This window comes from Theropithecus gelada, chromosome 2 (assembly GCF_003255815.1).
Source record: "Theropithecus gelada isolate Dixy chromosome 2, Tgel_1.0, whole genome shotgun sequence".
Taxonomy (NCBI): Eukaryota; Metazoa; Chordata; class Mammalia; order Primates; family Cercopithecidae; genus Theropithecus; species Theropithecus gelada.
The window spans coordinates 190,400,164-190,415,653 of NC_037669.1; positions in this window are offsets into that span (position 1 = coordinate 190,400,164).

Genomic DNA, 15,490 nt, shown 5'->3' on the forward strand with positions numbered 1-15,490 from the left:
TTACCTAATGTCTCTCTGTACCTCAGTTTCCTCGTATGTAAAACGGAAATGATGATAGAATCTACTTTATAGCATTATGATGAGAATTAATACATACAAGTCACTAGAGAGTGCCTGCAGTAAATGATGTTAGCTATTGTTCATTGCCCCGTAACCTACACACGGCAAGGCCAATGCCAGCATCTAAACATCATGTACCACACAAACCAAGCAGAGGATAAGAGGGGATTCACTTGTTTCCCAATAACTGAGGAAAGGCAAAGGGAGACTGGAAAACTGTTTTAGACCGAATCTATTCTTTCTTCTTCCCTTCGAGAGTCACTGTATCCTCAAGCACTGTTGCTGATTCTATCCTCACGATCTGGGATGCCCAAAACAAGCAAGGAACAGTCCATCAGTAATATCCCTCACATTAGTTCAGCACTTTATATATAGCAACTCACTTGTACGCATGTCGCTCTGCCGCCACATCTGTACAAAACCACTTCCACTACAAACCAAGCTTCTCTGACCCATGTGGTCTGCCTAGCATTGACCACTGAGCTTCTATCTACCGTGTGTCTCTTGCTGAGCTGGATGCCGTGGGAGACGGAGGATGCAACAAAGTGTAAAAAGTGGGCAGAGCTGACCCTGGACCATTTACATTTATCTGGGGAAAGAGCTCTCCAGGTCTCCAGGTGTGTAAAACAGGACCCATCAGGTGTCAAATGACCTTGGGATTCAGAAAAGACAGGCCAAGGCACGGCGCTGTTGGCAGAAGGGGTCCACACAGGGAAGAAGAGAAGCCCCCTGTAGCCCAGCCTTTTACACCGACCTCACTCAGTCTTCTAGAACAGATGTGATGAGCGCTGCTGACCCTCCAGCCTTAGCCTCTCAACGTGCTTCAGAGAACTTCCAACAGGAAGGCTGGCTTCTCTGGGCCTGAGGGCTTTCTCCAGTGCCGGCGCTTTCCAGAGGAGCTACACAATTAACACTGGCTGGGAAACTCACATCCTCTGCGGAGCAGCCTTCAGGGACTGAGAGGAGTTGGAGTGTGCACACCCCAGCCCCGCCCCGGGAGGATTGTTTTTGAGGTGCGTGTTTTACACTCTTCCAACAGCTTCCCCCTTGGGATGAAGCTGCAGCTGCCCATTGTGTTGACTGGCTGACCACAGCCCCTTTACCGGTTGCTTCCCCTCCCCTTATCACCGCCCACCCCTCTCCCGGGTTCTCCCTGGTTTACCTCCTCCCCACTGCCCACCCCTCTCCCGGGCTCTCCCTGGTTTACCTCCTCCCCACTGCCCACCCCTCTCCCGGGTTCTCCCTGGTTTACCTCCTCCCCACTGCCCACCCCTCTCCCGGGCTCTCCCTGGTTTACCTCCTCCCCAGTAAACTTGCACTCACATCCTTGTCTTAGGGGTTGCTTCTGACAAAACTCAAACTAAGATATCCCCCTATTTCCTGTGACTGGATTAATATTGTACCCATTTGACTCATGAGAAAACTAAGACTCAGACTAATTATCTGGTATGAGGTCACATAGCATGCATGTGATTGTCCTCGGGCTTGACCTCACATCCCTCTGTACCACTGCACCTGTCCTTGTAGCATACTGAGAGAACTGCACACATAAGCATGTCGCTGGATCCCAGGGACACTGCTCACCCTGACTCCCATCTCCGCCCCACTCAGGAAACTGGGATTTTCTCCTGTCTCAGCCTCTCGAGTAACTGGGATTACAGGCCTGCGCCTCCACGCCTGGCTAATTTTCTATTTTTAGTAGAGATGGGGTTTCTCCATGTTGGTCAGGCTGGACTCAAACTCCTGACCGCAGGTGATCCGCCCGCCTCGGCCTCCCAAAGTGTTGGGATTATAGACATGAGCCACAGCATCTGGCCCCAAGTAGAAATCTTATACTCCACGTGGGCCTAAAGTGCAAGCCAAGAAATAGGAAGCTACCCTTTCTGGTACGTGGAGTTGCTGAGAAAGTGTTAGCTGTACATTGTTTATCCAGAGCCATAGAAAACACCTTTTACAAGCACAGTCCCAACTTTTGGCAATTTTTGCAAATCATTTGGATTAAGGTAACATGCAGCTATTGTGTTGGGGTAAGTGTGAGTGTGTGGCTGGATGTGAAATTTTACTGACAACCAAACCATAGCTGGGAAACTTGAAAGTGTTGTCAAGGCTCAGGGAGCTGTCGGTAAACCCAGGTAAAGTTTTGGCTCAGTTAAGAGGTAACTCGATCCAAGTTTTGAACAAGATGGAATTATCACGAGCAGGGGCAGATGGATGGGGTAAATCACATGAAATCAGCCTAAACTTATTAAAAGCTGACCACAAAGCCTCTTCCATTTATGTCCAGTGTTCTAGTTATCTATTGCTGCATAATAAATCACCTGAACGTGTGAGTCAGAAATTCAGGCAGGGCTTGGCTGAGAGATTCTGTTCCACAAAGCATCAACCAAGGTTATTCACAAGTATTCCGCTGGCAGATGGGCTGGTCTGAAGGGTCTGTGATGGCTTCACTCACATGTCAGGCACATTGGTGGACACGGCTAGAAGGCTAGGCTTGATGGGGACTGTTGATCAGAGAACCTATCCATACATGGTCTCTCCAGCCTGGTGGCCTCAGGGCAGTTGGACTTCTTACACAGCGGCTCAGTGCTCCAAAAACAAGTGCACAGTGAACAACCTGGAAGCCACATGGTTTTTTATGACCTGGCTTTGAAATCACACAGAGTCACTTCTGCTGTGCTGCTTGTCCAAGTGGTCACGAGCCCAACCAGATTCAAGGGGAAGGGACTTAGATCCAACCTCTCAGTGGCAGGAGTGTGTAAAAGTACAACATCCAGATTGGGTTAGAAGCAAAGAAGGGGCCAGGCATGGTGGCTCACACCTGTCATCGCAACACTTGGGAGGCTGAGGTAGCCAGGTCACCTGTGGTCAGGAGTTCAAGACCAGCCTGGCCAACATGGAGAAACCCCGTCTCTACTAAAAATACAAAAAATTAGCCAGGCATAGTGGCAGACACCTGTAATCCCAGCTACTCTGAGGCAGGAGAATCGCTTGAACCCAGGAGGCAGAGGTTGAAGTGAGCTGAGATTGCACCACTGAACTCCAGCCTGGGCAGCAAGAATGAAACTCCATCTTAAAAAAAAAAAAAAGGAAGCAAAGAAGGGAAGCCACAGTTTGCAGGCTTCCTCTGAATCTGAAATTATAGTTGCAGTTGCTTTGTCCAAGGGAAGGAATTCTAAAGGGAGGGATCTGGTTGGGCTAAAATCGTTGGAAAGCCAAACCAAGTCCACACTGGATTCGACAGAAGATCTCTTGTCCCACTGAGCTCACAGGGACACCCAGGCACCTGCTGCAGCGCCACCCTGCTCTCTGACCTGTGCTGCCGGCTGCCCACACGGCCTGGCTTCCTGACAGCTCTGCACTCAGCCCTGGCTATCATGATGAAAGCAGCTGAGCAGTGTTTCCCTTGCTCGGGGACGCTGGTCTCCTGGAACTAAGAAAGAGGGAGAAGGCCAATGTGGGAGAGTTTGGTTGATTTGAGCAACATGCAAACCACATGGGGATCAGGAGCCTGAGAAAGAGTGCCTGGTGTTGCTCATCCCATTGAAGGCCTGCAACTGAGGTCAGGCTCCATGGGGCCCTCTCACCAAAGCCTGCATCTCCCAAGGTAAGGCAACTCTGTGAGCCTCAGTGCTGACGGTACTGTCCAATCATGGAGAAGAGGAGAATGCCACAGTCTCTCACACATACATGTACCACGGCCTGGCACAGGGTATGTCCTCAGAAGAGTCAACTGAATAAACTCATTGGTTCAATTGAATATGCTTTTCACATAATGTTTGTGCACCTTTTTTTTTTTTTGCATTTACTACATAAGAGATCTAGAAAAGAATGATAGCGGGGGCAGGGAGCTGGTAATGAAAGGAAGAGAGAGAAATGGCCTGATGCTTGGGGAAACAAGCCTCTGGCCTTGAACTATGGCCCAATCTAGTGACTGGAAGTGATCTGACCCTACAGAGAGCCCCTTGGCTAATGAGCTCTTTACTCAGAATGAGTTTGAAATGTTTGATACGATCCTAATTAAACTAATTATTTCCCTCCAAACTTGCAAACTTATATAAATAATAAATAGATGGATAGATGGAATTAACACGTATTGGGAAGGTACTATGTGGCTGACATGTCCTAGGTGCTTTCATATATGCTAATTCATCAGTCTTTACAAAACTCCAAGGAATAGATGCATTTATCCTTTTTTTTTTTTTTTTTTTTTTTTGTCAAACATGGAAAAAAACAGAATGAATCAAATAAAAGCCCGGATTTATCTCTCTGTCTCTCTCTCTGTCTCTCTCTCTCTCTCTCTCTCAAATCCTGTTTTGAACTGCTGCTCTGCCTCTGGGGTGATTGTACAATCACCACTCACCCCATCACATGGCCTAGAAACCTAGTAATGTGGGCTTCATCCTGACCTCCGTATCAGTCAACAAACAGGTCTCATTCTTTTTTCATCCTCAGCCTTCCTCCATCACTCGCCCTGTGTCAGGGTCTTCAGACTTTCATCCTTCATTCCTTCATCCTGGGCTATTGAGCCAGCCTCCTGACAAGTCCTCTGTTCTACCCCTGTAGTCCATCCCTCACACTGTAACTAAAGAAAGCTGAAACACAGACCTGAGCATAACAAGCCTTTTGCTCATCAAGTATCACTCACTCCCTACAACCCTACAGCCTGCAGAATAAGTGACTAACCCTTAAGCCTGGTGTTCAAGGCTTTCCGTGATCTCCTCCTGACACCTCCTGATCAACATTTCTCATCTCATCTACCACTACTCCCTTTCACGACGTTTTTGTTTGTTTGTTTGTTTTTGTTTTGTTTTGTTTTTTGCAAACCAGAGTCTACAAAGCTCTGAGCATTGTTCTGGAAGAGGAGAGGAGTTCTACGTAATGATTTTGAAATGTTATGTTTATGTTTCAGTGATAAAGGAAAAAATAGACAAATATGACACTCACTCTGTGATCCTGCCTCATTATTTTAATCTCTGTGTTACTTATACTTGCTTTCACAATCTTTGATGTTACTAACTATTCAGGTGACGGTTTTTAACTTTTAATGCAGAGTTTCTCAAACTGTGGTTGCAGAGCCTCCAAGAGTACAGGGATAGTTGCTCATGGGTTCTCAAGTTCTTCTCTATAGTCCAGCTGTATTACACTGTACTTGTATGTGGATCAGATCACAAATTTCATTTTAGCCCTATCCCTGCTTCATCATCTTTACTTGTGTTCTGCTTTTGGTTTAGAATGCCTTTCCACATTCTACATACTCAGCTCCTACCCAGCCCCATTTCCAAGCTTCTTCATGCATATCACTAGGGATAGCCCTGCTGTAGATCTCCAGATGCAAAGATTCTCTGAGTTGGAATGGGCATTGTAGATCATAGGCTATTGTCCTCATCTTACAGTTAGAAAAACCTAGGCACAGAAAATGGAAGTAACAAACCAAGTCTAGAATCCAGGCCTCCTGACATCTTATATGGTGTTCTGTTCACATCTTGCAACATGCTGCACACTCCTCTTAAAGTTTTATCATCCATTTTTGCATTGAGTGGCTGGAAGGGCTGCATGCAGAGTAAATCCTTAGCTTCCCTATAACCATAACTAACAGGGCCATAAAACCACAGTAATTACCTGACATGTTCATATGTCTGAAGCACTATAATAGAATATCCCAGGAGATCTGAATGCTGGAAGCACTTTGCATTTTTGCACTGGACAATGGAGGCTGCTCCAATTAATGTCAATCAGACTTACTCACTCCAGAGAAGTCCAAAATTATATGCTGATTTATTGAACTTACCATAATGTTCCAAAATTGATTTTTTAACTTTTTTGCAAACTAAGATATTATGGAGAGGCAATATAGCAATTAGTTCAATGTTCTGAACTTAGTAGATACTCAATAAAGGTGAGCTGAATGAATGGATGTCCCATAGGCTGGGAGTCAAGACACCTGAGTTCCAGTCTCATTCTTCTACTAATAGGCCATGGGGGCTTGGGAAAATTACTTTCCCTCACTAAGCTTCAGTCTACTCATCTGTAAAATGAGGTATTTGGAGCAATCCAATTTTATCTTCCTGAGATAAGTCCCTTGCAGTCCTAAAATTCTACAATTTTGTGAAAATGATAAATCCATTTATACTATTGGTGTCAAAGGAAAAGAAAAATAATATTATAATTTATTAACTATCCTAATTTTATGCTCCATTGCTTCTTTCATGCATCATTATAGGTGTTTTCAGAACCATTACATAGTTGAGTTATCATGACTAACTTTTGAGGAAAATACTATTACATTCTGCCTCTACATTTGGGAAAACAAATTTTATTAACTTGAGAAGACTTCAACTTCCAGTCTTGATAGAATTACTACTCTTCTCAGACATTGGGAAATAGGTAGTGCAAAACTGTAATCTGTGAGAAAATGCATCAATGAGGTGAGACCTGAAATAACCCTAGCTTTATGCTTGGAGGCAATTTCCAGTCCACGAGCACAGTCCAGTAGCTTCACTAAGTTGAGGAGACAGAGATCTGTCTACGGACCTGAGGCAGCTAGGAGTTGAGGGTCACAATTTTTGAAAGGAGGGAGACACACAGAAAAATAACTGAGTCTACTGAGATATTTTCCTGAGTCTTTGCTGAGTATTTAACTACATGTGTCTAAAGTGAAACTCTACATGACCAGGGAAGATAAATGACAGAAGAGTTGTAAGCTGAACAATCTAAAGCTCTCAAAATGTAAGGCCATCACTGTGCATCACCCAGCCAAAGTGGAGAGTCCTTGGTGATCCCTTGGGACATTCAGTGAAGAGCCCGGATAAATCACACTTGAGTAAAAAGGCTGACTTATTCCTGGAGTGAAGGTTACTCTAGACTCTCCATAGCAAAATTAAAGCCAGGATTCAAAGATGTCAAACTGATCCATGTGTAACTTAACTGTCTGCTGAAATAAAGCCCAAAACCAAGATTTTTTTTTAAAAAAAGAAGACAACAAAGTCCAAATACTTAATGATAGAATATTACAATGTCTGCCATCTAACAAAAAATTACTAGACATATAAAGAAGCAGAAAAATGGTGACCCATAATCAAGAGAAAAATCAGTCAATAGAAATAGACCTATAAATGACAGAGATGATGTACGAGTATTTAAGTAACTTGACAAGACCCATCAGTAGGGAGTGCAAATTCAAACCCAGGTCTCCTGGCACTTTCATTTAGTGCTCTTTTCATTGCCTGTGCTCACCAGTCTCTCTGTATGTGTGGACATTTATAGGGTTTTACCATGACAATCCCAGTGCAATTTTCCTATGCTTCTGGTCTGCACTTTGGTTACAATGGCTGAGAAGCCTGCAGAGGTAGCCACAGATATGAAACCACAAAGGCCAGTCTCTGATCAGGAACAAGCACTGACCATCCTCATAGACAAAATTTCAACAATGCTGAAACAGAACTCAATTGTGTCTCTTCCCCTTCCCCCACTATAGAACTTTCATGGGAATTACCCATGACCATTACCACATGGCCACTCCTGGTCACATCTCTGGTCAGAAGGTCTCTCCTCCCCAAGGGCTGCAACTTAAGGGAACATGAAAATCAGTGTGTGAACAATGGGAGCATGCACCAGGAAACCAGCCCTCAGCTTCAGCCCTGATTGGCAAAAACTTAAGCAAGGGGTAAATGGAAACAGAAAGCATCACAGGAGGCTGTCAGCCTGCAGAAAGGTGCAAGTCCCACTGCCAATGCTGGGAGTATATTCATGTGTGTGCTGCCTACAAGTGTTTGTGAGAGAATAGTGACACAGAGTCACTCCCCAGGCTGGGGGTACAGTTTTCCTCCCTGCAATTTACTACACAAGTTGTTACCAAAGCAAATATCAAAGCCCTGCAATTTGCTAATTATAGGCGGGATCCTGGGCTTGTGGGCCCAATTAACCACTTGTTCCTCATTTTCGGTGTATGACCGGTGGACTGCACCCACAATTACCCACTTGTCTTTTTAACTGCCCTGTGAGCTGGCTGACTCACCTCCAATTCACTCCCACTATCCACTCCAGATGGCCTTTGGTGTCTTTTTGTTTCCAAGCTCCCCCTACTTGACTATTATCTCTCTCTGCATCACAAGCCACTGTCTGGTCACCCAGGCCAAGGCTCCTACAAGAAGTCCTGATCTTACTCCTTGCCTATGCTTGGAGCCTGTAAGGCAGGAAGCAGCTCCTGTTGGTCTGGGCATTTTGCCTAGCTCCTCAAGGAAGCTCAGGAGGCTGTGGCCACATTCAGCCTCTGCTCCCAGACAGACTCCACAAAAGGAGCAAGGAAAATTACGGCTTCTCTGGAGCTGGCCCACTGCCAGGGCTCCTGCCCATGGTCTCCGTCAATGCCTCCCTGGTTCCCTACCTCAGTCCGGCCAAGGCTGGATACCAGGAAACTCATCACCAGTCCTGGAAGAGGACATCCCAATAGCTGCCAGCATTAGCTCTCTGGAAAGACACAAATCAAAAAAGGAGAAAAATCCCTCAGGACCTCCTGCTTCATTAGGCAGACTTCCCGGCAAGCAAAGAATTTCCAGCAAACTTTTTGATGGGTTACTATGTCAATGGTTCCTACCTTTTTTGTGTCACAGACACCTTGGAAAATCTAATGAAAGTTCTGGACCCTCTCCAGTGAGAAATGCTCATATCCGTTCATCCATTTATTTACGTAATCTTTCAGCAAATATTGATGGAGCACCTATGTGCCAGGCACTATTGCAGGGACTCAGAAACATCAGTGGACAAATAGAATTTCCTGCTCTCGTGGAGCTTATATTGTAACAGAGAAAAACAGGCAATAAAAAATGAATGTAATAAATAAGTAAAATACATAATTTGCTAGAAAACAAGTGCTGTGGGCCAGGCATGGTGGTGCACACCTGTAATCCCAGCACTTTGGGAGGCCACGGCGGGCAGATCACTTGAACCCAGGAGTTCGAGACCAGCCTGGACAACATGGCAAAAACCCATCTCTACAAAGAAAAAAAAAAAATACGAAGAATTAGCCAGGCATGGTAGAATGTGCCTATAGTCCCAGCTACCCGGGAGGTTGAGGTAGGAGGATCACTTGAGCCCAGAAGGTTGAGGCCACAGTAAGCCATGATCACTCCACTGTACTCTAGCCTGGGCAACAGAGTGAGACCCTGTCTCGGTGAAGAGTGCTATGGAAAAAGGAGAATTACAACAGGGTAAGAGAGAGACCAGTGGGAATTATGTCACCTTTTTAAACAGGATGTGTCAGGGAATCTTCACTGAGAAGTGAATGTGAGCAAAGACCCAAAGAACATAAGAGGTTTCATCATGTGATTAACTGGGGAAAGCACGCAGCAACAAGAGCGTGAACAGCCTGAGGCCACGCCCAGCGTGAATGAAGACTAAGCGAAAAGAGCAGAATGGCTGGACCTCGGGAAGTGGGAGGAAGGCTGCCTCAGTGAGAGAGATGAGGTCAGAGGGGCAGAGGTCGGGAGACACATACCACATAGGAATTTTACTGAGTTAAATCTAAAACCATGAGTGGACTTTATGAGCAAAGGGGAAATATGATCTAAGACTTTAGAATGTCTGTCTGAGGCTGCTACGGGAAGCAAAAGATTTAAATGTCAGAAAATGGTAGCCTGGGTCGGGTGCAGTGGCTCACACCTGTAATCCCAGCACTTTGGGAGGCTGAGGTGGGTGGACCACCAGGTCAGGAGTTCAAGACCAGCATGGCTGACATGGTGAAACCCCGTCTCTACTAAGAAATACAAAAATTAGCTGGGTGTGGTGGTGTGGGCCTGTAATCTCAGCTACTCGGGAGGCTGAGGCAGGAGAATCGCTTGAACCCCGGAGACAGAGGTTGCAGTGAGCCTGGATCACATCACTGCACTCCAAACCTGGCGAGAGAGAAAAAAAAGAATAGAAAATGGTAGCCTGGGCCAGAGCGGTTGCAGTGGAGACCGCTGGAAGGTTGAGTCAAGAGCAGCTCTGCAATGGACGTGGCATGTGTAAGAAAGATGCACACGTAGAATTTCACACACAATTCAGCACTTTAGCAAACCCCTCTGTCCATCCATGGATGCAGGGTCCTTTATCAAATCACAAGGAAAGTGGTGGACCCTAGAAGGGAGAGGGAAGGGACTTCTTTGAGTGGACACAGGGAACCCTAGCTGTATCTACAAGTTTCAATTCTTTTGAATACATAATAAAAATACATTTAAATGAGTATGACAAAAGAGTAACAATTGGTAGTCTAAGTGGTGGATACATGATTGTTATACTATTTCTGTGTATTTTAAGAGATTCGTCATTGAAAATGGAACTGCCTATCTCAAGATTTTCCAGATGCCTCTCGTTTGCTTTTTCAATGCATTGAGGGAGAATCAATACAATTGTGCTGGTCAGTCTGTCTGCAACATCTGGTCAGGTGCCTAGGGATGGGAACATTTCATTTCTCTGATTTACTGTCCTTCCCTTTTTTCCAGTGGCTCAGAGTCAAATGTGAGAGAAGACAGGACAAACACAAAAGCCACACTGTACCAAACACAGAGTCTAGAGGAGAAAGAGAGTGACGGTAACTGGGAAGACCTGGGAAGGTCTCCTGGCAGAGGCGGCCTTTAAGCAGAGTCCAGGAGAACAGGCAAACTGGGACACGCAGGGAGAGACAGTGGGTTCTGCTGGAGGCTACTGCTCTAACAAAGGCACAGTGGGGAGCAAGCTAGGGCCCCAGCACCTACTCCACAATGGCCCATTTTAAGGGGAACAGGCAGGGGATTTCTTTGTCTCTGCTACTGAATCAGAGACCAGACTAGATCTGAGGTGCTTTTCAGAAGCCTGAAGTCGCCCCAGTGGGTTCAATGTGGTAGAAAAGCTTGGTTCTGGGCCTGCAGCAAGCTGTAACCTGCAGATGAGAAGGACTTTGAGGCCCCCAGAGATTAGGACTACTGAGGCAGGGCAGAGTCCCTTTGCAGACCTGAGTGAAGATCTCCTCAGGAGGCTCCCCAGCCAACTGAGCCACCTCAGGATCTGGCCCCTAGACAGCAAATTTCTCACAATCTGAGCCTGGGGGAAGGTCCCCTGCTGCCCACATTTTGCAAAAACTTGCGCCATGTCACAGTTCTGATTAAGTGCCAAGAGAACTATTTCCCAGGCCACAGCTTTAACAAGGCCATGCTTCCTAATTACTAGTTTTCTCCTAATTAAATAAAAAAGGGGGGGAGGTAACCAGTGATTACCCCACCTTCTAATACCACCTTCCATTTATATGCGTCTCTCTTCAGAGAAGCTCAAAGTGCTTTGTATATTATTGTATATTTTCCCCTCATAACATCCTTGAGATTCCTAGGGGTGCTTATTATCATACCATTTTACAGCTGGGAAAAGAGGTGCTGTCTGAGGTTAAGCAAAGTGTCCAAGTGCCCTCACTAGCGATGATTGGTATTCTGAAGCTCTTCTAAGAAACCCCTGTACATTTAGAAATAAAGTCATCTCCCGGGAGATAAACCAGGCTAAAGCAACACATAAATAATAATTATTTATTGCAAACTTTACAATAGTAATTAACACTGCTTAATTCTCACAACACTCCTGTAAAACAGATACTATTACACTCATCTTACCGTGAGGACAATGAGATTCAGAGAAGTAAAGTTAGTTGCCTAGAGTTGCGTAATAATATTAGGTTAGCGCAAAAGTCATCGCGTTTTGGCATTACTTTCAATGGCAAAAACCATGATTACTTTTGCACCAACCTAATAATAGTTGTGACAATAGTAAAAGCAGAAACTAATATTTATTGAGTACTTGCCATGGGCCAGGCATTTTAGACTTTTTTGCTAACTCATTTAAGTTCTTACAACACCTTTTGAAGTAGGTATTAGTATTATCACCATTTTGCTGATGACAAGACTGAAGCACAGAAAAGTTAAGTAACTTGCCCAAGGTCACACAGCAAGTAAGTGGCAGAGCCATACAGGAACCCACAAAGGGTCTCACCATACCAGTTTATCTGCCTGAAGAAATATTGTACTCTGAAAGTTGGCCTGGGGACACTCAGACAGTCAGGGTGATGCAGGGGTACCTCCAGGACACCCTGTGGGTGTACTTCCCTTTTTTTTTTTTTTTTTTTTTGTGAGACAGAGTTTTGCTCTGTTGCCAGGCTGGAGTGCAGGGGCACAATCTCAGCTCACTGCAACCTCTGCCTTTCGGGTTCAAGCGATTCTCCTGCCTCAGCCTCCCAAGTAGCTCGGACTACAGGCATGTGCCACCAGGCCCAGCTAACTTTTGTATTTTTAGTGGAGACAGGGTTTCACCATGTTGGCCAGGATGGTCTCGATCTCTTGACCTCGTGATCCGCCCACCTCGGCTTCCCAAAGTGCTGGGATTACAGGCGTGAGCCACCGCGCCCGGCCTGGGTGCATTTTCAGTACTCCTGCTGTGTGCTGTGTGGGTGGGTACTGAGTGGGCGGCGGGAGGGGCACCAAGCTTTTCCTGCCTGACTCAGGCAACTGTGCTGGGTACTCTTCGCTGATATAAAATGGCACTGTAGGAGCTGTTAGCTCAAAGGTAATGGAATCCAAGAGTAAGAATTAGCCAAGGGAGCCATTCAGACCAGAGGGAAGCGAACCTGGTGTGGCGCGTGTTTGGGGGAGGGCACACATCTTGCTCTTCCATATGCCAGAGAAGGGAGCTCTCAAACCATCCTAGAACTTTGGTCTTCACTGCTCTCTCCCCAGAAGCATCCTCTAAGGACTCATTCTGTGCTCATACCTCCATCCGGGGGAACAAACTAGAAAGGGACAAATTCTGACTCCTTGCCAGTCTAGCCAAACTTGCTCATCAACAGATTGGCCTGCTGGATGCAGACTTCACCGTTTCGGGACAGGAGTTCCCCCAAGTGCCTGGCATACTTCCTAGGGGCATCGAAGGCAAGACCTGGCCCCTGCCTCGGCCCTCGTGCCATGGGTCCCTCTCTTTCTCACACCTCTCTCCTCTCTCTTCAGACCCACCCTGGGAGCCAAGCGCCTGCCGTCGGCATCTCCTGTCCCTGCCTGCCCTGTCCCTTTCCAACAGGCAATAGATCAGATTGCCAGGGAGCCCCTCCTGAGAATGGCGGCATGAGAATTAACAAGCTGCCAGCACGTGTCCAAAATGGGCAGTAGGTACTTAGTTCCTGGTGAGTGCTGGGTGTGCCACCCCGGGGTCCCAGCACTTTCTGACCAAAACAGAGCATTTAAGAAGGTCCGGGCTGGGCGCGATGGCTCATGCCTGTATCCCAGCACTTCGGGAGGCCGAGGCGGGCAGATCACCTGAGGTTGGGAGTTTGAGACCAGCCTGACCAACATGGAGAAACCCTGTCTCTACTAAAAATACAAAAAAAATTAGCCGAGCGTGGTGGTGCATGTCTGTAATCCCAGCTACTGGGGAGGCTGAGGCAGGAGAATCACTTGAACCGGGAGGCAGAGGTTGTGGTGAGCCAAGATCGCGCCACTGCACTCCAGCCTGGGCAACAAGAGCAAAACTCCATCTCAAAAAAAAAAAGAGAGAGAAAGAAAAAAGAAAGTCCTCACCTGCCACGTCTGACTTCCAAATTTCCCAGCGTTTCCTTCTCCACTTTGTTGAGATTTGTTGCTTGCAATGGTTAGGAGCACTTACTCTGGAGCAAGACCGCCTGAACGTAAACCCAGCCCAACCATGTGCAAGCTGTGTGATTCTGAAGAAGTTGTTAAACCTCTCCTGGCCTTCTTTGGTGCCTGTAAAGCAGAAATAATAATTCCTATGTCATACAATTGTGATGATTAAATGAGTTATTACATTTAAGTGATTAGAACCGTGCTTAGCACAGAGGAAGCACTCAAAAGTTAACTACTATTAGTGATGTCTAAACTTTTTTCCCTGGGGAAGGATCAATTCACTTGCCGGAGTCAAGTTCAACTTTGCACTCCAGTCCTTCAGGCAGGTAGAGGCAACTGAATCACGTGAAAACTGTTACCGCTTTGGAGGAGGGAGGAACATCACGAAGGAGATTTAGCCCTTAGAGATGTAAGGGCTTAAAGAGTCTCAGTCCCTGTTGACCACATAACATCTGCAAAAAGGAAAAAAGAAGGAAAGCGCGCTGAAGGACCCATCCCGGGAGGACGATGAGCCACGCTCCCTCCAGCCTCCCCAGAGGTGCATTCGTTAGATTCCCGCCCCGGCCCCAGCCCCAGCATCAGCTCGGGTTCCTCTGCAGACGCTCAGCCCCTTCGGAAATGTAAAACCCGGGAAGCGAAAGCCGCGGCGACCTCCCAGAGCCTCTCAGGCACGCGGCATCTCTCCCCACCGGCAGCGCCTGGAAATACCACAGGCCTAGCCAAAGATGGAACTGTTTTGTTGGGAGCTCGGGTTTCCCCCGCCGCGAGGCTGAGCCGGTGGCGCAGCTGCTCAAAGGTCACGCCCGAGACACGTCCGCACAAGCCCCGGTGGCGGGGCGGGCAGCGGGGAGAGAAGGTGGGGAGTGGGCAGGGGGCGGGGGCAGGGGGAGGGGCGCCACCTTCTCCAGGGCCCTGCGGAGCCGCCTCCAGTCTTCATCTCGCAAGCATCCAACGCGGGGAGGCGGCTGTCCTCTCCCTACTAGGATTTTATTTTTGCAAAACAAAAGGGATGCCAAAAAAGAAAAAGCTCCTAAATGAAAAGAAAATGCTTCTTTAAAAATGCTAATTGTGAGCTTTTTATTATTGTTTTGGAATTTCAACTAATGGCTGAAAGAGAAAATCTAAATTTGGCCACAGGAAACCTGGAGCCAGTTAACCTTGAGAAGTTAGTCTTCATTTTCTATTAAGTAAAATATTTGGGTTTGAATGCTTAGAGCCCTCTGCTTATAAAAATAGAGGCACTGAACAGTTTAACCACCTGTGTTTTCCTTGGATCGCATATTTTCCACAGTAAACAAGAAAACACAGATTGGAAATCCATTCATTCCTTCATAAGATGAGCTTCAGTTGGGGTTTATTTGTGTTTTCAATCAATGGAAACCAAAAACAGCCTTTGCAGGGTTATGATATTTCATGCAAAGCAGCTCCAAGAAGCTCTTTTTATCCCCTCTGCAGCTATTTCTACATAAATCCCAAGATTTTTTTTTAATGCAGTTAATAATTATAATCCCGTTTGGTTTTCCAAGCACATACTACATGCTTTACCTGCTGTCATCTCATTTGTGATAACACTTGGGGAGTAGTTATTCTTAATTCTTATTTGCCAGATAAGAAGACAGGCTTAGAAAAAATAAGCAGTAGCTAATAAGAGACACAGCCTTTATATCTGAGAGCTACAAAGCTGTGCCGATAACACCACCATAAACCATTTCCACTATTTAAATACTACTAAATAAATAGATGGTTAGATACATAGACAGGAGTTGTTCTTTCAGTTCTCAAGGTTGCTCTTTAGGGGAGAGGCA